The sequence below is a fragment of the Lissotriton vulgaris genome, chromosome 1_1 (assembly GCF_964263255.1).
Source record: "Lissotriton vulgaris chromosome 1_1, aLisVul1.2, whole genome shotgun sequence".
Classification (NCBI taxonomy): Eukaryota; Metazoa; Chordata; class Amphibia; order Caudata; family Salamandridae; genus Lissotriton; species Lissotriton vulgaris.
In genome coordinates this window covers 946,367,453-946,392,325 of record NC_141685.1, presented here as the reverse complement: position 1 = coordinate 946,392,325, position 24,873 = coordinate 946,367,453, and positions in this window count along the sequence as shown.

Here is a 24,873-nt window from a genome sequence, read left to right as displayed (position 1 = left end):
ACCTTACTCCACTCTATGCCTTGCCGCTCTATGCCACACTACTCTATGTCCCTCCTCTCTATGTCATTCCACTCTACAACACTCCACTCCATGGTGTACCACATAGCTAAAATACAGTGGTAAAGCCAATAGCTTTTGAACAGGTGGGACCTATTGGCTTTGCCATTGCTTTTTATCTAGCCGCTTGACAGATGGTCTATTTGTCTGTTGTTGAACTAAAAACATAACAGGTTTATGTACAATGGTACATAAAACAATACAATTGCAACTGTTGCAACTGTTAGAGAAGGTTTCATTAGAAAGACTAAGTTGAGGGAAGGTGAAAAAATGTAGAGGCAGGGGAAATAAATTCAAGTTTAGGAACAAGAGAAATGGATTTCGATCAGAAGGAGAGAATTGGGAAGAGGAGAAACAAGATAACATTGAGAGACAAAGGGCAGGGACCAAGATGGAATTTACAACTTTAAGAGGGAAGAAAGTTAGGAATAGGCAGATCGTCATCACATTTAAACGCAGTACATGGGAAATTGAATTGAATAAGATAAGAAAAAGTGAGCTAGTATAGAAAGATGAGGCATAGGGATTGCCGAGAAGAGGACCAACGTTTAAAGAAGCCATGGGTGGCAAAGTTAAGAAAAGATTTAAGAGGCACAAGTGAGTAATCAGGAAAAGCAATGAATAGAGTAGAATAGTAATCAAGCTGGGAGTTAATAACAGTTTTGGTAAGCTAGAATGTCAACAAGGACATTCCAGTGGCAGGTGCAGTTTTGAGGCGTGTGAGAGGCTGGCTTAGTATATGGTGCTCACCAGGGCACAAGTCCTAAAAAAGAAGTGGGGGGACGCTGTCACTGGAAGTGACGTCACGACCGGAAGTGACGTCATGAAAGGTGGCTTGCTCCCCTCGCGTGTGCAGCGTCCTGTGAGCTCCAATCTCGTCCCATAGAGGGCAGAGAGTGAAGTCCAGCTGTTTGGCAGGGGGGACAGCGTCCACCAGGTAAAATAAGTGGGGGGGACACCGTCCACCCGCGTGGTACCCCGACTCGAGCCCTGGTGCTCACTTATGTAAGTGTAGCACCCTGCACTAATTCAGACAACCCTTATGGTGATTTTAGTGGTCTTAGATAATAGAAAGCTCTCTAAGTGGTAGCTGTGGAGAGCAGCATTCAGGCTAAGTACAGAAGGAACATAAAGCAGCTTGTCTTACCAATACTAATCTTACGGTACAGGCTAAGTGAAAAAGAATCACACAGTGTAGTTATAATAATAGGTATTTTATTACAAACACTCACTAACACATTTGTACTATCTCCTACCCGGAGATAGAAACACTATACACACAATACTTAGGAAATACAGTAGTCTCCAGGGGGAGATCAAACCATAAACTAAAATAATGGAATGTGAATCACGACTCAAGACAGGGGTGGACCCAGACGATGTAGAAGAGCTGGGGACCCAAGTAACCACCCAAGGTGAGTATCAAGGAACCCCGCGGAGGTCGTGCGCAGAGTTGGAACACGACCGCATGCTCAATGTTAGCCAATAGGTAAGTTGCGGTTGCAATTTCAAAGAAGAAAGCTCCTTCCCAGCGGACCCTGAAGAAACCCAGTGGAAGATGGAAGGTTGGAGAGTCACCCCAACTGTGGATATCCCAGGAAGCAGGATACCTACACCAGGTAAGTTGTGTGCATAGGTGTCAGTTGACGTCAGAAACCACCGTAGACCACAATGGGGGACTTCAGAAAAGAAGCCTCTGGAGAAGAAGACGAAGAAGTCTGGTGGAACCCAAAGGTGCATTCAAGATGAGAGGTACCTGCAAGCAGAGGGGATAGAGTCTCTGCCACTCAGGACTGACCAGCAGGCACAGAAGACAAATTCCCACCGATGTCGGGGATGCAGGAGAGGTTGATGGTGCCCTTCAAGTTGCAGCTGTGTGGTCCAGATGACACTGTGGAAGACCAGGAGCCATTTTTGAGCTGTCCCATGTAGGATGTCGAGAGCCAAGAGATCAGTGTCTAGCAGGGGCACCAGCAAGCCTTGGCAGCAGCAAACAACTTGGTTGACGGAAAAGGTGCAATGTTGGGACCAGCAAGGTACAAGTGACTCAACACAAGCAGATAAGTTGGAGCAGGCCCGAGCATGGAGGGGAGCCCACTAGAGCCACAGAAAACCCTCAAGAGGACCCCCGGGTTGAAGGTACAGGAGTCGCAAGAGGACCATGAGCAGCTCACGAATAAAGAAGACCCACGGTGCAGAGGAAGCAGCGAGGGCAAAGATCTTACCTGCACGAGTTGCATGAGGCTGGAGATTCTTGGAGACTGAAGCCAACAAGCCTTGGCAAAGGCAAGTTGATGCTGAGCACAGGGGTTCTGTTCCAGCAGTTCCGACGAAGGACACTGGCCTCAAACTCGGTATAAAGACAGTGCAGGCCTCGAGAAAGATGCAAAATGACCACCTGTGTTGCTGAGCCATTCACAGTCCGTGGGAGCCCAGGATCAGCAGACTGGTCAGCTGCGGTGTGGCGCTTGCAGATGCAGGGGAGTGACTCCACTCCAAGGGAGATTCCTTCAGGTCTGTTGGATGTCCACAGGCCTGGTGAAGAACCTGTATGGAGCACGGGAACAGACATTGCAGAAGACCAGCAGGACTACGAGACCGGGAGCAGCAGGAATCAAGTCTCGGTTCCCGAAGTGAAGTCCAGAGTGTCCAGACGGTCAAAGTTGAAGTGGTATGTGATCTGAATCTTGTCCAATTTTCAAATCTAGGGACCCACCCACAGGTAAGACCCTAAATACCCTTAAGAAAGGGTTGGGACGATTCAGGGGTTCCTGCTAGAGGAGGTGCTAGACAGTGGGGAGGATACTCCCATGTCCTTTGTCCAGTTTTGCACCAACTGCTCCCTGAACTGGTTTGAACTGGAGTATTAATAACACAACAAAACCGGGGTCTGAAGAAAAGCCAAATTAATTGGCTCAAAAAAGGCTAAGGCTCCTTTCTAAGTGAGCCAGGACAAAAATGTATATCTGCCCTAAATTCAGGAGGAAAAGACAGTATGCAGAAACAAAGACACTAGTGATTGTTGGTGAGACTCATAAACATACAATGGATTCCCTTCAAAATGTAGTAATGATCAATTATCTAATTTGGTCATCCAAAAAACGGGATGGTATGTCTCTTGATCATTGAGACTAACTTCCATACCCACTATATTGATGTTGAATGGGTCAAGCCCACAATCACTTTACTGACCATGAGAACTTGAAGCAGTATGGGAATACGTGCAGTGCAAAATGAAAAATGTGGTGAATAAAATAGAGTGAAGGGGCAGAAAACGGAATTTTTATTAAAGGTTGTCTCTTCCTCTAGTTAAAACCAAGAACGGTGCAAATGAGCAGTTTCAAAAAATAACTGCGAATGGGCCGACATGTTGCAGCCGACAGGGAAAAGATCCCACGGTTTTCTTCAGGGCCTCTGTTCTAAACCTCTTTGCTACTGCATGAAGTGATAACAATGAATTCTAGCAAAAGGATGTAAGTGAACAATTTGCAAAAAGTATATAAGTAAATAAGTCAATTCATGTTCCTATCCCTCCGTGTCAAAACGGTGTGTCTCACATCTACAACACAAACATAATGAATTTCAAGTTAATATATAACTGTGTTTCGCAATCCTTTGTATGTTTATACTAATGAATAAATTTCATTTAACTCACCCAGTATGACCAGGGGTTGGACTAAGCATGGGCGGAAAATCCATTCCGCTCGCAGATTTTGCAGGTTTTCGGTAAATTCGCAATCCGCAAACTCTCGCGAATTTACCGAAAATCCGCAAATTCACACGCCGCGGATTTTTTTGCTTGGTGATACAATATTGCGCCGTGCGGCGTTCACTTACCGTCATTCAGCGTTTGCCAAGTTGTTTTTTCTCGATATTTTGTGAGTGCTGCGCCATTTTGCATCTTGCTGCGGGATCCCGCGGGAGTTTGGCGACGCATCGCGCGAGTTCGCAATTGCGAACATGTAGGTGCGGCGGGCAGCAACAATCTCGCACTCGCGAAATTACAAAATTTGCAATTCTGCACAAGAAATCCACTAGCAAGCAGCATAGACCTTCTGAAAATGATGATTTTTATCAGAATAACTCAGGTTGACATTTGCCTGCACTTTTTTGGATTTGAGGCCTTTTGACTTTCTTTGGATCACTTTTGGATTAGAAATCAACTTTCACAAGTAAGTTTGTTTGGGGCATTACAGTTGCTGTTCTGCAGAAAAATGACTTTTGCAAAACTGAAAGCACTCAGGAGGTGCAAAAGTTAAACTCATCATTAGTAACCATTCCCTGTAGTGCTTCCTGACTGGGGCCCCTCCAGAGTTCAATTGCTAGTTGCAAAAATTGTATGAACCTGCTCTGACCCTCACAGCAGGCTCATAGAATAGCTACAAGTAGGCCACAAAGGTCCTGGAAAAAAAATTGCACTGCAACAGAAAGCAAATTACAGATATGGAAGCAGGTGCCAGACTGGAATTTTAAAACAGTGACACATTAATAAATCAACCCCAAATTAATTCATGTCAGTTGAAGCAGGGCAGGTGTGCTTGCTTTTCCCCCCCATAATCTACAGTGATGAACCAGAGGGTGGGATTGATGTACCAGAGGGTGGCATGGGTGAAACAGGGTGGCAGTGTTGAAACAGAGGGTGCTGTGAACCTGTGATGATGAACCAGACGTAGAAACAACATAGTCACGACCGTTGCGAGCCGACAAGTAAGTTTGCAATTGGGAACTGGTACAAAACCCTCGCGAACTGGCAGAAACCCTTGCGAACACAAAAAAAATAAATCCGCAAATTCGCGAGAATTCGTGGATTTTGCGGATTGCGAGTTCGTAAAAACGCAAATTTGCTAATGCCAGATTCGCAAAATCCGCCCATGCTTAGGCTGGACCTCACCTCACCTGGACCAAGCTCAGGAAATAGGAGGCCCCTCTCTGTGAAAGCAAGAAGTGGGATACGCAGAATGAAGAGCGAGACATCAAAGCACCTCATTTACTATCAAACTTATATAAACCCATCTCATTTCCTTTCTCTCACAAGTAAACACTGATCCTATATACAAACAGTTTTGGCTCCCATAAGGACTGATAAAACGCATTCTTAAAAGCCCTTCAAGTAATAGCATAGGGCATCATTTGTAAACCTGGGATGAACACCCTTTTATCAATGTACCAACTAACTCTCAATTAATGATAGCTGAGACTGTTGCCAAAAAGAAGAAAAAAGGCCAAAATTGCTCAAGAAAAAGGGGCTTGAAACTAGAGCCACCATACAAACAAACAAACTGCAAAGTCTTAATGCTGTCCCTGGCTGAAACCCACCTATCCGTCGTTGCCTCTAGCAGATCCCGAGTCGAGGGGAAGGCAACGTCCGGTACCGGATCGGCATTTTTCAATGGCAATACTCGTGGGGCGGGACTTTGTGTAATTAATTTATTGTCCCAACCTTCCCAGAAGCGATCTAACAATATAGATTGAAAGTAATCTCAAACGATGACTTACTCTATTATTGACAAAACGTTTGGATCCGGGAGGCTGTTTACAGTGTATTCGCTGATCTCGTTCGAAATCTCGCGAAAACTTAGCGAACTACTCAATGACATCAGCCTCTCCAGGGTTGTAGTATATAAGAGTCCCGCGATCCTGCGGTCCCGCGGTTTCACGATCAGAATGTTTGAATCCGGGAGGCTGTTCACAGTGTATTCGCTGATCGCGTTCGAAATCTCACGAGAATTCAGCGAACTACTCAATGACATCAGCCTCTCTAGGGATGTAGTTTATTAGAGTTCCGCGATCCCGCGGTTACACGATCAGAAGTTCTACTTATTACAGGCATCTCTAGATCCTCTTAAACTTCTAGAAATAACTCTGAAAATAACTATCTGCTTTGTGTCGGCCCAAAACCGAAGCACTTGGCTATACAAAAAGCTACTTTAAACTACAAGATGACGACAATTCAATGTCATCTGTAATTTATCAATTGTAACAACTTTATTGACAAAGATGATGGCCCTAACGGATAATCAGTTCAATTAAGATTCCAAAGTGTCACTAGATCTATGACATCTATAGTCCCTTATATATATCCAATAAATCAACATGAGATGTTCTCAACCCAATACCATCTTGTAGTAGTGGCTCAGCCAGAGATATTCCTCATGCCTCATAAGTGTGATTTGGCTTGCAAAATGTATTACAGACGTGTTTGTCAGTTGGTACTTAAGTCGAAAGAAAAAAGAAGAAAAAGGGGGCATGCCAGATTGTAGCATGTCCTCTTTATTGTCTAAAAAATCAAAAACTGGTAAAGATGAATCTGTAAGACCAATACTGCAAGAGTTATTCGTTCATATCCATGAAGTACCCTCATTCTAACTCTTTAGAGATTGGTCCATGGTATTTCATCATTGAGACCTCGGGTTTCTGTAGACAGCTTATAAATCCACTTTTGTTCTTTTATGAATAAGTACTTGGAGACGTCACCAATATGTGCTGGTATGAATGGTTTCCTCAGTACTGTCCATTTAAAATCGTCCTCTGTGTGGTTCTGTTCTACAAAATGTTTGGTGAGTCGGGTTATGGTCTTCTTACATCTAAATGCACTTTTATGCTCTAGCATCCGAGTGCGTACTTTTCGTGTTGTCATGCCAACATATTTGATAGCACAGGGGCTCATAAGCTGATTACATGGGTGCTGTTACAATTTGTAAACTGCTTCTGTTCCCAAGGTCGATCTGTACCTATGTCTGTTTGTGTTGTATGTGTGGTTTGTGAACAGACCGAACAACATCCACATGGATGATGTCCTACCACTGCAGGCAGGTCCCAAAGAGTGCCAACTCCTCGTTTAGGAATTTCTTTTGGCCGAGTGTGTATTAACCGGTCACGTAAACTACTCGATCGCTTAAAAGCAAACAGTGGGGTTTCAATCGTGTCATTGCTACAGTTAAGGACTCGCCAGTGACGGCGAACAATCCGTTGGATATGGTTTGATTCCGTGTTAAAAGTGCTCACAAATGTTAAGCGGTCCAAAGGAGGTTTTTTCAAAGGCGGCTCAAGGAGTACTTCCCGATGATTATTTTTCGCCCGCTTCAAAGAGCGTTTAATCAGACTCTTAGGATAGTGTCTGGCTCGAAGCTGTCAGGATAAACCATCTGCATGTTTCGTGAACGTCTCCTGTGTTGAACAGTTCCGCCGAACACAGAGAAACTGCCCATAGGGCAGATTATTCCGAAGGGCTTTTGGGTGCTGACTCTCACATAATAACAAAGAGTTCCTGACCATAGGCTTGCAAAACAATTCGCTCTCTAGTACTGTGGGGGTGGCATAAATAGAGAGATCCAGGAAAGAGAGCCTATCCTTGCTGATCTCTACTGTGTATCGCAAATAACGATTCCTGGTGTTAAGCCACTGGTAGAATTGCAGGATCATTTCTCTGTCACCTCTCCATACAACCAACACATCATCTATATATTGTTTCCACCATTTATTCGATGGAAAGAAAGGATTTGTAGATGTCAAAATGTGTTGTTCAAAAGCATGAACATAGAGGTTCGTCAAGCTTGGCGCAAAAATACTGCCCATGCTGGTCCCCGATGTCTTTAGATAGATGGTTTCCTCATACCTGAGGAAGTTCTCTTTCATTGCAAGTCTCGCCAATGCCATTATAAATTGGACCGGTGTAATCGAGTTCAGTTGAGTCTCCCCCAGGATGGACATGATGGTCTCTAGAGTCTCATACTGGGGGATGGAAGTGTATAAGGACTCAACGTCGAAAGAGACTAGATAGTCCGTTTCAAGAGTGTAATCAATTTCAGGTATTATGCGTAACACATCTTTGGTGTCTTTTAAATAAGTGGGCATAGTGTGCCTAATTGGTCTCAAGAAGTTATCCACAAAGGTGGATAAAGGCTCTAAAATAGAGCCTTGACCTGATATTATTGGTCTCCCAGGTGGTGGTCTCTGGGCTTTGTGCACTTTCGGCAACGTGTAAAAATAAGGCATTGTAGGATGTTTGGTCTGTAAGAATAGCGCCTCATGATTAGTGATCCACCCATCGTTAAGGGCCTCCTCTACCAAGATCTTGATTTGGTCACTCAGTTTTTCTGTGGGGTCTACTGACAACGGTTCGTCAGATGTCCTATCATTTAGTTGACGCAGGCACTCTAATCTATACTCACTAATGTCCTGGATCACGATCGAACCGCCCTTGTCGGCTGGTTTTATCGTGATCGTAGGGTCCTGTGCTGGAGACTGTAAAGCTAGATGTTCTAGTTTAGATAGATTTTAAAGGTGCTTTTCCTCGTGTTCCATAGTTTTTCTATATCGTCTCTCACAGCCTTCTCAAATGTTACAACCTGTGAGGGTATTGAATGAGTCGGTGGCGAGAAAGTAGATTTATTATTTAGGCCAGTGTTCACACTTCTAGGGTCCTCAGGGTCAGTGGAGCTACCCGGATCCCCCTCCATGTCCCAATAGACCAAACCCTGTCGGGAAGGTGGTCACACCTCCCAGACAGTATATCTATTGTTCTGCCTTCCCCTGCTCGATCTTGGCTCAGCAGCAGGAGGGCAGAAACTTGTCTCTAGTTTGCAGCAGCCCTAGCTTTACAGTGCATGGAATCATACCTCCTACACTGTTTACGGAGTGTGGGTATGATTCCAACATGTTTGATACCAAACATGACAGGGTTCGTTTTAGCCAGTTTAGAGATGGTCATCGCATAATGACGCATGGCCACTCTAAATGTCTCAAAGGCTGATGCGCATACAAACCGGAAGAATGAACTCCATGGAGTGTAGGGATTTCCTGCTCATGCAGGGGCACCCTCACACTTAGAACCGAGCATCTTACCTTCAGGAGTGAAAGGCCTGCCTTAGGGGTGACTTATAGGTTTTAAGCAGAGTGACCCTAGATATAATGTAACGTATATCTGTTGTACGTGGTGCAGGAACCAGCTTACACAGGCTGCAATGGCAGGCCTGTAGTCAAAATTTGTGTGGTCTCTCATGGGTGGCATAATACATGCTTGAGCCCATGGGAGACCTTTTGTGTACCTGTGCCCTAGGTACCTTAGTGCCATATACTAGGGACTTATCAGTGTATACTAGTAGCCAATCTGGAGTGTAGCTAAGTACTCACCATGTCCAATTTAGGGAAGAAGCACAAAGACTGGGTCCTGATTAGCAGGATCACAGTTAGACTATTCAGAAAACATAATGATACCTGCAAAAAGTGGGGGTGACCATGAAAGTAGATCCTCTTTTCCTACAGGGAGGTACAGTGGTGATGCTAGAACTGTAATGAAAAGTGTCCTAGCTATCCTAATGGAAAGCTTAACTTCTATTAAGGATACAGAGGCAAGGTTTAGGCTGATCTTTCTTCTTTATTTTGCACCTGCAACCATTAAACATCATTTATTTGAACTATAAAAACTAAATTTCTGTTGTAGGGGTTTTTCATGTATAGTCATAAGCAATTGAATAGTCCCGACCATGTGCATGGACCCTGGAGTACTTCTTTTAGATATATCTTCTTAAGTGGATATTGTTCGCCTTTCTTCGGAAAGGCATCTAAAGACACTTAATAGGTAGAGAGACAATAATGCAGCCAAAATACATAGGCTACACCGGACGCATTTTCATCTTGAAAGGAAAAAAGGGTGCCTGTATACTAAAGTTTGTGGTGCAATATTGTAGTGTTTAACATACAGAAGAGACCCCTTCACAAAGCTCCTTTTTTAATGGTAGATAGGAAAGAGAGAGGACAGAATAGCCTCTTAGGCAGCCATTATATGTCTTGAAAATAGAAAGTGTGCCTTCAAGAATCAAGAAACCACCAGTATCCCATCATGCACAGCTAGTGGCAGTTACCTTAGTTTTTTGATTCGGCTCCTGCTATCAGGACCCTGGAGAATTGAGCTCGACCAATTTAGTTTTTTTCTTCAATATTCACTTCTGAATTTCCAAAATAACTACTTCACTCGATTTCCTTGACCTTTCCCTACCTTTTTCTGACAGAAATTTGTACAATTTACACTTAAAAATGCCATCTCTTTCTGATAAGGGTCCAGACTGTGGTAGAAAGAAGACCAAGGCTGACGCTCAGTTAGTGGGTATACTTTGTTTGCCTGAAAGTCATGTTCCTGTCTCTTGTAGGATCAGTAATATGTTCTCAAAGTGCACTCTGCGTGACAGAGAGAGGGTTTGCCTCCAAGGAGCAGAGGAACAGTGAAAACAGCAGGCGCAGTCTTCAGGTGGGACTTCAGCGCAAGAAGAGGGTCAGTCCTCTAACAGGGCTCTGTCTTCAGCCTCTGAAGGGCTTTCCAGCAGAAGAAGGGCTGAAAAACGGCACCGGTCCTGGTCGAGGATGATGAGGTCGAAAGGAGGTACATCACCAGCCTATTCGGCATCGACCAAGGGCTCAGGGTTGAAAAGAAGTCAATGCTCCACGTCCAGAGACAGAATGTCGATGCTGATTACAATGCCGATGACGAGGACACAAATTTCAGCATCAGTAAGCCCACTGCAGATGGCAACACCTTGCAGGTCGCGGGCGAGGTCTTTATCGGCATCAACGCATCCTGCAGTTGAGACACCACCTTCAATCGCGGACACACTCCGACCATCGGTCGGCGCCAAGACATCATTGTCAATCGCCATCGAGACACGACAGATCAACATCGAGACGAGACACACCATCATGGCGGTGTTGATGGCGACCATAGATCAACATCAAGGGGGTCGGAAAGATCATCTTTAGTGACTTAGTCAGCCTCTTCAAGGCTTCAGGAAGCATGCAAAATGAGAAAAATAAATTATACATATATTTATCCTCAGCATCTTTTCTATCCTATCCTCTACAAAATGCGGAACCAAGAAATTCCATCACCGCCTCCGCCTCCTCCTTCTCCGTCGCCTCCACCTCCTCCACCACCACCTTCACTAAGACTAAGGTCTAGATCTCACACTCAACATCAGTCTCACAGACAAAGGCAATCCTCTCCTCACTCAAAACGCTCCCATTGTCATCGCCATGAAGAAAGGTCTCATTTGCACAAGCACAGGGAAATACACTCATACTCTCCTACCCCACGCATTTCACCATTGGATGACATCTCATCCTTTCAAGAAGTTCAGGTGCGGGGTGCTTCAAAATTAAATATTCCAGTGTCCACTTCAATGCTGACAACCTCTGTAATATTTGATACTCTATAGCAAAAAGAAGCTTCACTCCCTTTGATGCCTCTTGTTTGGGGTATCCTAGAGCCATCTATGGAGCAGTTTCTGACACCTTCTTCAATTAAGTCAGTTCCATCCAGGCTGCAAAAGAAATACCGTCCTCCAGAGCAGGGCCCTGCTTTCCTGCAGACAGACCCGACTCCAGATTCTGTCATTGTGGTAGCGGCGAAGAAGCAGCATGCTACGGCTCCAGCCTCAACAGTGCCTCCTGACAAAGAGAGCTAAAAAATAGACTCAGTAGGGAGGAAGGTTTGCAACACAGTAGTGACTATCATGAAAGCAGCTAGTGATGTAGACATGGTCAAGATGAAGGCGGAAATGGAGACACTGAACGCTGTTGGCTTAGAAAGACCTAGGGAGCAGCAGAAATCTTTCAAACCCTTTCAATGCCGCAATTACACACAGAGAGTTCAAACCCCTTGGTGGTATCAGGGTCGCCAGTCAGGGATACAACAATAGTACCAAAGATCCTATCAGCCTTATCAGAAGCGACAGGCCAGAGGAAGATCAGGACAGCAACCTGCGCAAGGAGGCAAACTACTAGCAGGGTCGAAACCTTGACTCCTTTTTTCTTCACTTCAATTACCCGCTCCGGTAGGGGGAAGCATGCAACACTACCTGGCAGAGTGGAAAAAAACATGCAAGACAAATGGGTGATGAATATTGTTAGCAATGGATATTCTCTCAAATTCATGAGTGCTCCACTGTCGATACCTCCAAAGCAATCCAGGTTCCATCCGTACCAATCACATTCAGAGGCCAACATTTTCTTACAGAAACAGATAGTGGAACCTGTACTTCATCTACAATGAGGAACATGGTTATATTCAAGATTCTTTCTAGTAAAAAAAAAAACAAGAACGAGTTTAGGACCATTCTCAATCTCAGGAAGGTCAACAAGTAGATTAGGAGAGAAAGGTTCTGTCGGGATCTAGCTGATGCGCCTGCATAGCCTGTAAAGACCGTAATAAGACCAAGAGACTACATGTCCCAGAAGGCTTAGGGGCAAGGAGGAGGTTACTTATGAGCAACACGCGCACGTCTGCATGCGCGTAATTTTGTGCTTGAAGAATTCTCCGCGGTCGGCGAGGAAGAAGCCGACGCGAAGAAGCGGACCGTATTTCTGTGGGGTTGCCAATAGAGCGAGGATCAGCTCATCCTGGGAGGAAGAAGCGTCAGCAGGTAGGGAGAGAAGAGTCGCGGCTCTTTCTCTCTTGACTCCGCTTAAGTGCCGTAACTTAAGGCGGAACTCGGAGGGAGCTTCGTGAAGGCCACGGAGTGTCCTAGTTCATTCAGACTAACTAAAAACTGGAAGGTGGAACTATCCAATGGTATCTGCATGCAAGTGAGGAGATAACAGCTTTATAATCGCGCGTTGATCCCCCGGAGAGGAGGAGCGCTTTACACTGATTGTACCGGGATAGTGTGTTGATCCCCGGAGAGGAGGATCACAAACATTGGGCATTTGGCAGCGGTTATTACACCGGGGATGCCTAAAGTACTCCGTTTGGTGACATAGGAACAGTCACTTGACTGAACTTGAACTTACCGGAAGTGGACGAGGAAGGGAAAATCTTCGCATAATTACCGATGAAGTAATCAGGGAATTATGATGTGCAGAGTCTTGTTTCAGTATTGGAGGTGTTCCTAAGTATGTTACTGTTTTGTTTGGCAGAGGATCTGCAGATGAAGGTACACATCCTTTAGTGAGACCTAATGAGAGTAGTCATTGGGGGGGAGAGGTGTGTGTGCTAATCTTGTCTGCTTGTGTTTTACAGATCCTTTGTCCCTGCCGTCCCATCCCGTCCTTTGTCCCCTGCCTGATCAGACCTGAACTCAGTATTATTCAGATTGAATTCGGAACAATCTCGAAGCGGAACCCTTATAGTATCACATGGACCCCGAAGAACAAGAGGATCATAACAGGTTCAGGATGCTGGCATTACACCAAATTTACACTTAGTTACACCAAGGGGACTGGCTCTACGCCATCGACCTACAAGAAGCATACTTTCACATATCCATTATCAGAAAGCATCGGAAATTCTTGAGGTTTGCAGTGGGGCACAATGGCAATCAGTACCTAGTACTTCCATTTGGCCTTAAGTCAGCACTTTGGACTTTTTCAAAATGCATGACAGTAGTTGTGGCCAGTCAAAGGAAACACAAGGGGCTTGATTCCGATTTGGGAAAGAAAACCGTCCTACGATTCGTATTCGTAGCTGTTTCCGTACGAATCGTACAAAGCCGTCCGAATTGCGTAGTATGATCTGTTTCCAAAGAAAACGTCTGAATGTTTACGAACCGTACAAAAAACAAGCGAAGCTCCGTACGATACGGACTCGGGTAGTGAACCGTATGATTTGTAAACATGCCGTACGACCCGCCAAGTACGATTCGGACCGGGGACCGAGAACGCAAATCGTACGGGAAAACGTCGTCGCGTATGTACTGCGATTTGTATGGAAAACATCGCGTATGAGCGAGCCGCACAATCAAATACGAAACGAACTCCCCTTAACGAAGCGCACGCGTAACCCGTAAAAACATCGCGTATGAGAGAGCAACACAATAAATTACAAAACGAACCCCCCCTCAACAACGCACGTGCGTACCCCTTAAAAACACCGCGTATGATAGAGCTACACAATAAATTACGAAACTAACCACCCTCAACGATTTGTGCGCGTATCCTGTAAAAATGTCACGTATGAGAAAGCTAAACAATAAATTACAAAACGAACCCCCTCAACGAACCGCACGCGTACCCCATAAACAGCACAAGCAGGGTGGAAACGAGTCGCACACCACAAAACATGTCTCCTGTGTACAAACCATTACAAAGCAATGTCCTGGCCGATCCAAACTGGCAAACAGAGAGCCCAACTCAGATCCACGCCTTATAACACACCCACTCAAATTTCAAACTAAGCCCCGCCCATAAATGGACCAATGTAAAGGGCTCACACCCACAATCCAGCATCTTTTGCAACATACCCATTTACCTACAGAGACTGACAACACACCAATAACTGCACACATCCACCTTCACACATACCCCCAATCATATTCAGACCCTCAAACCCCGTTCAAATTCAGACCCACACACCCCCATCCATACACACTGTCACCCCCCCAATCACATTCACCCCACAACATGTCTGCACCGAAGAATCCAAAGTTCACAAACCAGGAGATGGAGATCCTTGCAGATGAAGTCATCAGAACAGAGCCACAGCTGTTTGGCGCATTGGTCAGACAGACCAGCATAGCTGACAAAACACGGCTGTCGGAGAGGATCGTCAATAGGGTAAATGCTGTTGCACCCATCAGGCTCACCAGGAGGGATTGCCAGAACAGGTGGTACGATCTGCGGAGGATGGTGAAGTAGAAGATGGATGAGGGCTACGCCCAGAGCCAACAGACTGGAGGTGGTGGTCCCCACAGACCAGTACAGTACCATCCCTGGGAGGAGAAGGTCATGGCCCTGCTACCACCGGTGGGAGTACATGGAATTGAAGGAGTCGTGGATTCTGGTGAGTATACAAACAACTAATGTCACATGGGGGGACTTCCTGCAGTGCCCAGACATAAGAGGGGTGGGTGCAGAGGAGTCCCAGCAGTGCCCCGACATAAGAGGGGTGGGTGCAGAGGAGTCCCAGCAGTGCCCAGACATAAGCGGGGTGGGTGGATATGACTCCCAGCAGTGCCTAGACATAAGAGGGGTGGGTGGAAAAGACTCCCAGCCGTGCCCACACATAAGAGGGATGGGTAGATATGACTCCCACCAGTGCACAGACAAAAAAGGGGTGGGTGCAGAGGAGTCCCAGCAGCGCCCAGACATAAGAGGGGTGGGTGAATATGACTCCCAGCAGTGCCCACACATAAGAGGGGTGGGTGCAGAGGAGTCCCTGCAGTGCCCAGACAAAAAAGGGGTGGTTGCAGAGGAGACCCAGTAGTGCACAGCCATAAGAGGGGTGGGTGCAGAAGAATCACAGCAGTGCCCCGACATAAGAGGGGTGGGTCCAGAGGAGTTCCAGCAATGCCCAGACATATGAGGGGTGGGTGGATATGACTCCCAGCAAGCGAAGCTCCGTACGATACGGACTTGGGTAGTGAACCGTATGATTTGTAAACATGCCGTACGACCCGCCAAGTACGATTCGGACCGGGGACCGAGAACGCAAATCGTACGGGAAAACGTCGTCGCGTATGTACTGCGATTTGTATGGAAAACATCGCGTATGAGCGAGCCGCACAATCAAATACGAAACGAACTCCCCTTAACGAAGCGCACGCGTAACCCGTAAAAACATCGCGTATGAGAGAGCAACACAATAAATTACAAAACGAACCCCCCCTCAACAACGCACGTGCGTACCCCTTAAAAACACCGCGTATGATAGAGCTACACAATAAATTACGAAACTAACCACCCTCAACGATTTGTGCGCGTATCCTGTAAAAATGTCACGTATGAGAAAGCTAAACAATAAATTACAAAACGAACCCCCTCAACGAACCTCACGCGTACCCCATAAACAGCACAAGCAGGGTGGAAACGAGTCGCACACCACAAAACATGTCTCCTGTGTACAAACCATTACAAAGCAATGTCCTGGCCGATCCAAACTGGCAAACAGAGAGCCCAACTCAGATCCACGCCTTATAACACACCCACTCAAATTTCAAACTAAGCCCCACCCATAAATGGACCAATGTAAAGGGCTCACACCCACAATCCAGCATCTTTTGCAACATACCCATTTACCTACAGAGACTGACAACACACCAATAACTGCACACATCCACCTTCACACATACCCCCAATCATATTCAGACCCTCAAACCCCGTTCAAATTCAGACCCACACACCCCCATCCATACACACTGTCACCCCCCCAATCACATTCACCCCACAACATGTCTGCACCGAAGAATCCAAAGTTCACAAACCAGGAGATGGAGATCCTTGCAGATGAAGTCATCAGAACAGAGCCACAGCTGTTTGGCGCATTGGTCAGACAGACCAGCATAGCTGACAAAACACGGCTGTCGGAGAGGATCGTCAATAGGGTAAATGCTGTTGCACCCATCAGGCTCACCAGGAGGGATTGCCAGAACAGGTGGTACGATCTGCGGAGGATGGTGAAGTGGAAGATGGATGAGGGCTACGCCCAGAGCCAACAGACTGGAGGTGGTGGTCCCCACAGACCAGTACAGTACCATCCCTGGGAGGAGAAGGTCATGGCCCTGCTACCACCGGTGGGAGTACATGGAATTGAAGGAGTCGTGGATTCTGGTGAGTATACAAACAACTAATGTCACATGGGGGGACTTCCTGCAGTGCCCAGACATAAGAGGGGTGGGTGCAGAGGAGTCCCAGCAGTGCCCCGACATAAGAGGGGTGGGTGCAGAGGAGTCCCAGCAGTGCCCAGACATAAGCGGGGTGGGTGGATATGACTCCCAGCAGTGCCTAGACATAAGAGGGGTGGGTGGAAAAGACTCCCAGCCGTGCCCACACATAAGAGGGATGGGTAGATATGACTCCCACCAGTGCACAGACAAAAAAGGGGTGGGTGCAGAGGAGTCCCAGCAGCGCCCAGACATAAGAGGGGTGGGTGAATATGACTCCCAGCAGTGCCCACACATAAGAGGGGTGGGTGCAGAGGAGTCCCTGCAGTGCCCAGACAAAAAAGGGGTGGTTGCAGAGGAGACCCAGTAGTGCACAGCCATAAGAGGGGTGGGTGCAGAAGAATCACAGCAGTGCCCCGACATAAGAGGGGTGGGTGCAGAGGAGTCCCAGCAGTGCCCACACATAAGAGGGATGGGTGCAGAGGAGTCCCAGCAGTGCCCAGACATATGAGGGGTGGGTGGATATGACTCCCAGCAGTGCCCAGATATAAAAGGGGTGGGTGGACATGACTCCCAGCAGTGCCTAGACATAAGAGGGCGGGTTAATATGACTCCCAGAAGTGCCCAGACATAAGAGGGGTGGTTGGATATGTCTCCCAGCAGTGCCCAGACATAAGAGGGGCGGGTACAGAGGAGTCCCAGCAGTGCCCAGACATAAGAGGGGTGGGTGCAGAGGAGTCCCAGCAGTGCCCAGACATAAAAGGGGTAGGTGAATATGACTCCCAGCAGTGCCCACACATATGAAGGGTGGGTGCAGAGGAGTCCCATCAGTGCCCAGTCATAAGAGGGGTGGTTGCAGAGGAGTCCCAGCAGTACCCAGACATATGAGGGGTGGGTGGATATGACTCCCAGTAGTGCCCAGACATATGAGGGGTGGGCGGATATGACTCCCAGCAGTGTCCAGACATAAGAGGGTGGGTTCAGAGGAGTCCCAGCAGTGCCCAGACATAAGAGGGGTGGGTGCAGAGGAGTCCCAACAGTGCCCAGACATAAGAGGGGTGGGCGCAGAGGAGTCCAAGCAGTGCCCAGACATAAGAGGGGTGGGTGGATATGACTCCCAGTAGTGCCCACACATATGAGGGGTGGGTGCAGAGGAGTCCCAGCAGTGCCCAGACATAAGAGGGGTGGGCGCAGAGGAGTCCAAGCAGTGCCCAGACATAAGAGGGGTGGGTGGATATGACTCCCAGTAGTGCCCAGACAATTGAGGGGTGGGTGGATATGACTCCCAGCAGTGTCCAGACATAAGAGGGGTGGGTTCAGAGGAGTCCCAGCAGTGCCCAGACATAAGAGGGGTGGGTGCAGAGGAGTCCCAGCAGTGCCCAGACATAAGAGGGGTGGGCGCAGAGGAGTCCAAGCAGTGCCCAGACATAAGAGGGGTGGGTGGATATGACTCCCAGTAGTGCCCAGACATATGAGGGGTGGGTGGATATGACTCCCAGCAGTGTCCAGACATAAGAGGGGTGGGTTCAGAGGAGTCCCAGCAGTGCCCAGACATAAGAGGGGTGGGTGCAGAGGAGTCCCAGCAGTGCCCAGACATAAGAGGGGTGGGCGCAGAGGAGTCCAAGCAGTGCCCAGACATAAGAGGGGTGGGTGGATATGACTCCCAGTAGTGCCCAGACATAAGAGGGGTAGGTGGATATGACTTCCAGCAGTGCCCACACATATGAGGGGTGGGTGCAGAGGAGTCCCAGCAGTGCCCAGACATAAGAGGGGTGGGCGCAGAGGAGTCCAAGCAGTGCCCAGACATAAGAGGGGTGGGTGGATATGACTCCCAGTAGTGCCCAGACATATGAGGGGTGGGTGGATATGACTCCCAGCAGTGTCCAGACATAAGAGGGGTGGGTTCAGAGGAGTCCCAGCAGTGCCCAGACATAAGAGGGGTGGGTGCAGAGGAGTCCCAGCAGTGCCCAGACATAAGAGGGGTGGGCGCAGAGGAGTCCAAGCAGTGCCCAGACATAAGAGGGGTGGGTGGATATGACTCCCAGTAGTGCCCAGACATATGAGGGGTGGGTAGATATGACTCCCAGCAGTGTCCAGACATAAGAGGGTTGGGTGCAGAGGAGTCCCAGCAGTGCCCAGAAATAAGAGGGGTGGGGGATATGACCCCCAGCAGTACCCACACATATGAGGGGTGGGTGCAGAGGAGTCCCAGCAGTGTCCAGACAGATGAGGAGTGGGTGCAGATGAGTCCCAGCAGTGCCCAGACATAAGAGGGGTGGGTGCAGAGGAGTCTCAGCAGTGCCCAGACATAAGAGGGGTGGTTGCAGAGGAGTCCCAGCAGTGCCCAGACATATGAGTGGTGGGTGAATATGACTCCCAGCAGTGCCCAGACATATGAGGGTTGGGAGGATACGACTCCCAGCATTGCCCAGACATAGGAGGGATGGGTGGATATTACTCCCAGCAGTGTCCAGACATAAGAGGGGTGGGTGCAGAGGAGTCCCAGCAGTGCCCAGAAATAAGAGGGGTGGGGGATATGACTCCCAGCAGTACCCACACATATGAGGGGTGGGTGCAGAGGAGTCCCAGCAGTGCCCAGACAGATAAGGAGTGGGTGCAGAGGAGTCCCAGCAGTGCCCATACATAAGAGGGGTGGGTGCAGAGGAGTCCCAGCAGTGCCCATACATAAGAGGGGTGGGTGCAGAGGAGTCCCAGCAGTGCCAAGATATAAGAGGGGTGGGTGCAGAGGAGTCCCATCAGTGCCCATACATAAGAGGGGTGGGTGCAGAGGAGTCCCAGCAGTGCCCAGACATAAGAGGGGTGGGCGCAGAGGAGTGCCAGCAGTGCCCTGACATAAGAGGGATGGGTGGAAATGACTCCCAGCAGTGCCCAGACTTATGAAGGGGTGGGTGGATATGACTCCCAGCAGTGCCAAGACATAAGAGGGATGGGTGGATATTACTCCCAGCAGTGCCCAGACATAAGAAGGGTGGGTGCAGAGGAGTCCCAGCAGTGCCCACACATATGAAGGGTGGGTGCATAGGAGTCCCATCAGTGCCCAGACATAAGAGGGGTGGTTCCGGAGGAGTCCCAGCAGTACCCAGACATATGAGGGGTGGGTGGATATGTTTCCCTGCAGTGCCCAGACATATGAGGGGTGGGTGGATATGACTCCCAGCAGTGCCCAGACATAAGAGGGGTAGGTGGATATGACTCCCAGCAGTGCTCACACATATGAGGGGTGGGTGCAGAGGAGTCCCAGCAGTGCCCAGACATAAAAGGGGTGGGTGCAGAGGAGTCCCATCAGTGCCCATACATAAGAGGGGTGGGTCCAGAGGAGTTCCAGCAATGCCCAGACATATGAGGGGTGGGTGGATATGACTCCCAGCAAGCGAAGCTCCGTACGATACGGACTTGGGTAGTGAACCGTATGATTTGTAAACATGCTGTACGACCCGCCAAGTACGATTCGGACCGGGGACCGAGAACGCAAATCGTACGGGAAAACGTCGTCGCATATGTACTGCGATTTGTATGGAAAACATCGCGTATGAGCGAGCCGCACAATCAAATACGAAACGAACCCCCCTTAACGAAGCGCACGCGTAACCCGTAAAAACATCGCGTATGAGAGAGCAACACAATAAATTACGAAACGAACCCCCCCTCAACAACGCACGTGCGTACCCCTTAAAAACACCGCGTATGATAGAGCTACACAATAAATTACGAAACTAACCACCCTCAACGATTTGTGCGCGTATCCTGTAAAAACGTCGCGTATGAGAAAGCTAAAAAATAAATTACAAAACGAACACCCTCAACGAACCGCACGCGTACCCCATAAACAGCACAAGCAGGGTGGAAACGAGTCGCACACCACAAAACATGTCTCCTGTGTACAAACCATTACAAAGCAATGTCCTGGCCGATCCAAACTGGCAAACAGAGGGCCCAACTCAGATCCACGCCTTATAACACACCCACTCAAATTTCAAACTAAGCCCCACCCATAAATGGACCAATGTAAAGGGCTCACACCCACAATCCAGCATCTTTTGCAACATACCCATTTACCTACAGAGACTGACAACACACCAATAACTGCACACATCCACCTTCACACATACCCCCAATCATATTCAGACCCTCAAACCCCGTTCAAATTCAGACCCACACACCCCCATCCATACACACTGTCACCCCCCCAATCACATTCACCCCACAACATGTCTGCACCGAAGAATCCAAAGTTCACAAACCAGGAGATGGAGATCCTTGCAGATGAAGTCATCAGAACAGAGCCACAGCTGTTTGGCGCATTGGTCAGACAGACCAGCATAGCTGACAAAACACGGCTGTCGGAGAGGATCGTCAATAGGGTAAATGCTGTTGCACCCATCAGGCTCACCAGGAGGGATTGCCAGAACAGGTGGTACGATCTGCGGAGGATGGTGAAGTGGAAGATGGATGAGGGCTACGCCCAGAGCCAACAGACTGGAGGTGGTGGTCCCCACAGACCAGTACAGTACCATCCCTGGGAGGAGAAGGTCATGGCCCTGCTACCACCGGTGGGAGTACATGGAATTGAAGGAGTCGTGGATTCTGGTGAGTATACAAACAACTAATGTCACATGGGGGGACTTCCTGCAGTGCCCAGACATAAGAGGGGTGGGTGCAGAGGAGTCCCAGCAGTGCCCCGACATAAGAGGGGTGGGTGCAGAGGAGTCCCAGCAGTGCCCAGACATAAGCGGGGTGGGTGGATATGACTCCCAGCAGTGCCTAGACATAAGAGGGGTGGGTGGAAAAGACTCCCAGCCGTGCCCACACATAAGAGGGATGGGTAGATATGACTCCCACCAGTGCACAGACAAAAAAGGGGTGGGTGCAGAGGAGTCCCAGCAGCGCCCAGACATAAGAGGGGTGGGTGAATATGACTCCCAGCAGTGCCCACACATAAGAAGGGTGGGTGCAGAGGAGTCCCTGCAGTGCCCAGACAAAAAAGGGGTGGTTGCAGAGGAGACCCAGTAGTGCACAGCCATAAGAGGGGTGGGTGCAGAAGAATCACAGCAGTGCCCCGACATAAGAGGGGTGGGTGTAGAGGAGTCCCAGCAGTGCCCACACATAAGAGGGATGGGTGCAGAGGAGTCCCAGCAGTGCCCAGACATATGAGGGGTGGGTGGATATGACTCCCAGCAGTGCCCAGATATAAAAGGGGTGGGTGGACATGACTCTCAGCAGTGCCTAGACATAAGAGGGCGGGTTAATATGACTCCCAGAAGTGCCCAGACATAAGAGGGGTGGTTGGATATGTCTCCCAGCAGTGCCCAGACATAAGAGGGGCGGGTACAGAGGAGTCCCAGCAGTGCCCAGACATAAGAGGGGTGGGTGCAGAGGAGTCCCAGCAGTGCCCAGACATAAAAGGGGTAGGTGAATATGACTCCCAGCAGTGCCCACACATATGAAGGGTGGGTACAGAGGAGTCCCATCAGTGCCCAGTCATAAGAGGGGTGGTTGCAGAGGAGTCCCAGCAGTACCCAGACATATGAGGGGTGGGTGGATATGACTCCCTACAGTGCCTAGACATATGAGGGGTGAGTGGATATGACTCCCAGCAGTGCCCAGACATAAGAGGGGTAGGTGGATATGACTTCCAGCAGTGCCCACACATATGAGGGGTGGGTGCAGAGGAGTCCCAGCAGTGCCCAGACATAAGAGGGGTGGGCGCAGAGGAGTCCAAGCAGTGCCCAGACATAAGAGGGGTGGGTGGATATGACTCCCAGTAGTGCCCAGACATATGAGGGGTGGGTGGATATGACTCCCAGCAGTGTCCAGACATAAGAGGGGTGGGTTCAGAGGAGTCCCAGCAGTGCCCAGACATAAGAGGGGTGGGTGCAGAGGAGTCCCAGCAGTGCCCAGACATAAGAAGGGTGGGCGCAGAGGAGTCCAAGCAGTGCCCAGACATAAGAGGGGTGGGTGGATATGACTCCCAGTAGTGCCCAGACATATGAGGGGTGGGTGGATATGACTTCCAGCAGTGCCCACACATATGAGGGGTGGGTGCAGAGGAGTCCCAGCAGTGCCCAGACATAAGAGGGGTGGGCGCAGAGGAGTCCAAGCAGTGCCCAGACATAAGAGGGGTGGGTGGATATGACTCCCAGTAGTGCCCAGACATATGAGGGGTGGGTGGATATGACTCCCAGCAGTGTCCAGACATAAGAGGGGTGGGTTCAGAGGAGTCCCAGCAGTGCCCAGACATAAGAGGGGTGGGTGCAGAGGAGTCCCAGCAGTGCCCAGACATAAGAAGGGTGGGCGCAGAGGAGTCCAAGCAGTGCCCAGACATAAGAGGGGTGGGTGGATATGACTCCCAGTAGTGCCCAGACATATGAGGGGTGGGTAGATATGACTCCCAGCAGTGTCCAGACATAAGAGGGTTGGGTGCAGAGGAGTCCCAGCAGTGCCCAGAAATAAGAGGGGTGGGGGATATGACCCCCAGCAGTACCCACACATATGAGGGGTGGGTGCAGAGGAGTCCCAGCAGTGTCCAGACAGATGAGGAGTGGGTGCAGATGAGTCCCAGCAGTGCCCAGACATAAGAGGGGTGGGTGCAGAGGAGTCTCAGCAGTGCCCAGACATAAGAGGGGTGGTTGCAGAGGAGTCCCAGCAGTGCCCAGACATATGAGTGGTGGGTGAATATGACTCCCAGCAGTGCCCAGACATATGAGGGGTGGGTGGATACGACTCCCAGCAGTGCCCAGACATAGGAGGGATGGGTGGATATTACTCCCAGCAGTGTCCAGACATAAGAGGGGTGGGTGCAGAGGAGTCCCAGCAGTGCCCAGAAATAAGAGGGGTGGGGGATATGACTCCCAGCAGTACCCACACATATGAGGGGTGGGTGCAGAGGAGTCCCAGCAGTGCCCAGACAGATAAGGAGTGGGTGCAGAGGAGTCCCAGCAGTGCCCATACATAAGAGGGGTGGGTGCAGAGGAGTCCCAGCAGTGCCCATACATAAGAGGGGTGGGTGCAGAGGAGTCCCAGCAGTGCCAAGATATAAGAGGGCTGGGTGCAGAGGAGTCCCATCAGTGCCCATACATAAGAGGGGTGGGTGCAGAGGAGTCCCAGCAGTGCCCAGACATAAGAGGGGTGGGCGCAGAGGAGTGCCAGCAGTGCCCTGACATAAGAGGGATGGGTGGACATGACTCCCAGCAGTGCCCAGACTTATGAAGGGGTGGGTGGATATGACTCCCAGCAGTGCAAAGACATAAGAGGGATGGGTGGATATTACTCCCAGCAGTGCCCAGACATAAGAAGGGTGGGTGCAGAGGAGTCCCAGCAGTGCCCACACATATGAAGGGTGGGTGCATAGGAGTCCCATCAGTGCCCAGACATAAGAGGGGTGGTTGCGGAGGAGTCCCAGCAGTACCCAGACATATGAGGGGTGGGTGGATATGTTTCCCTGCAGTGCCCAGACATATGAGGGGTGGGTGGATATGACTCCCAGCAGTGCCCAGACATAAGAGGGGTAGGTGGATATGACTCCCAGCAGTGCTCACACATATGAGGGGTGGGTGCAGAGGAGTCCCAGCAGTGCCCAGACATAAAAGGGGTGGGTGCAGAGGAGTCTCATCAGTGCCCATACATAAGAGGGGTGGGTCCAGAGGAGTTCCAGCAATGCCCAGACATATGAGGGGTGGGTGGATATGACTCCCAGCAGTGCCCAGACATATGAGGGGTGGGTGGATATGACTCCCAGCAGTGCCCACACATATGAGGGGTAGGTGCAGAGGAGTCCCAGCAGTGCCCAGACATAAGAGGGGTGGGTGAATATGACTCCCAGCAGTGCCCACACATAAGAGGGGTGGGTGCAGAGGAGTCCCAGCAGTGCCCAGACACAAAAGGGGTGGTTGCAGAGGAGACCCAGCAGTGCACAGACATAAGAGGGGTGGGTGCAGAGGAGTCACAGCAGTGCCCCGACATAAGAGGGGTGGGTGCAGAGGAGTCCCAGCAGTGCCCACACATAAGAGGGATGGGTGCAGAGGAGTCCCAACAGTGCCCAGACATATGAGGGGTGGGTGGATATGACTCCCAGCAGTGCCCAGATATAAAAAGGGTGGGTGGACATGACTCCCAGCAGTGCCTAGACATAAGAGGGGGGGTTAATATGACTCCCAGCAGTGCCCAGACATAAGAGGGGTGGTTGGATATGTCTCCCAGCAGTGCCCAGACA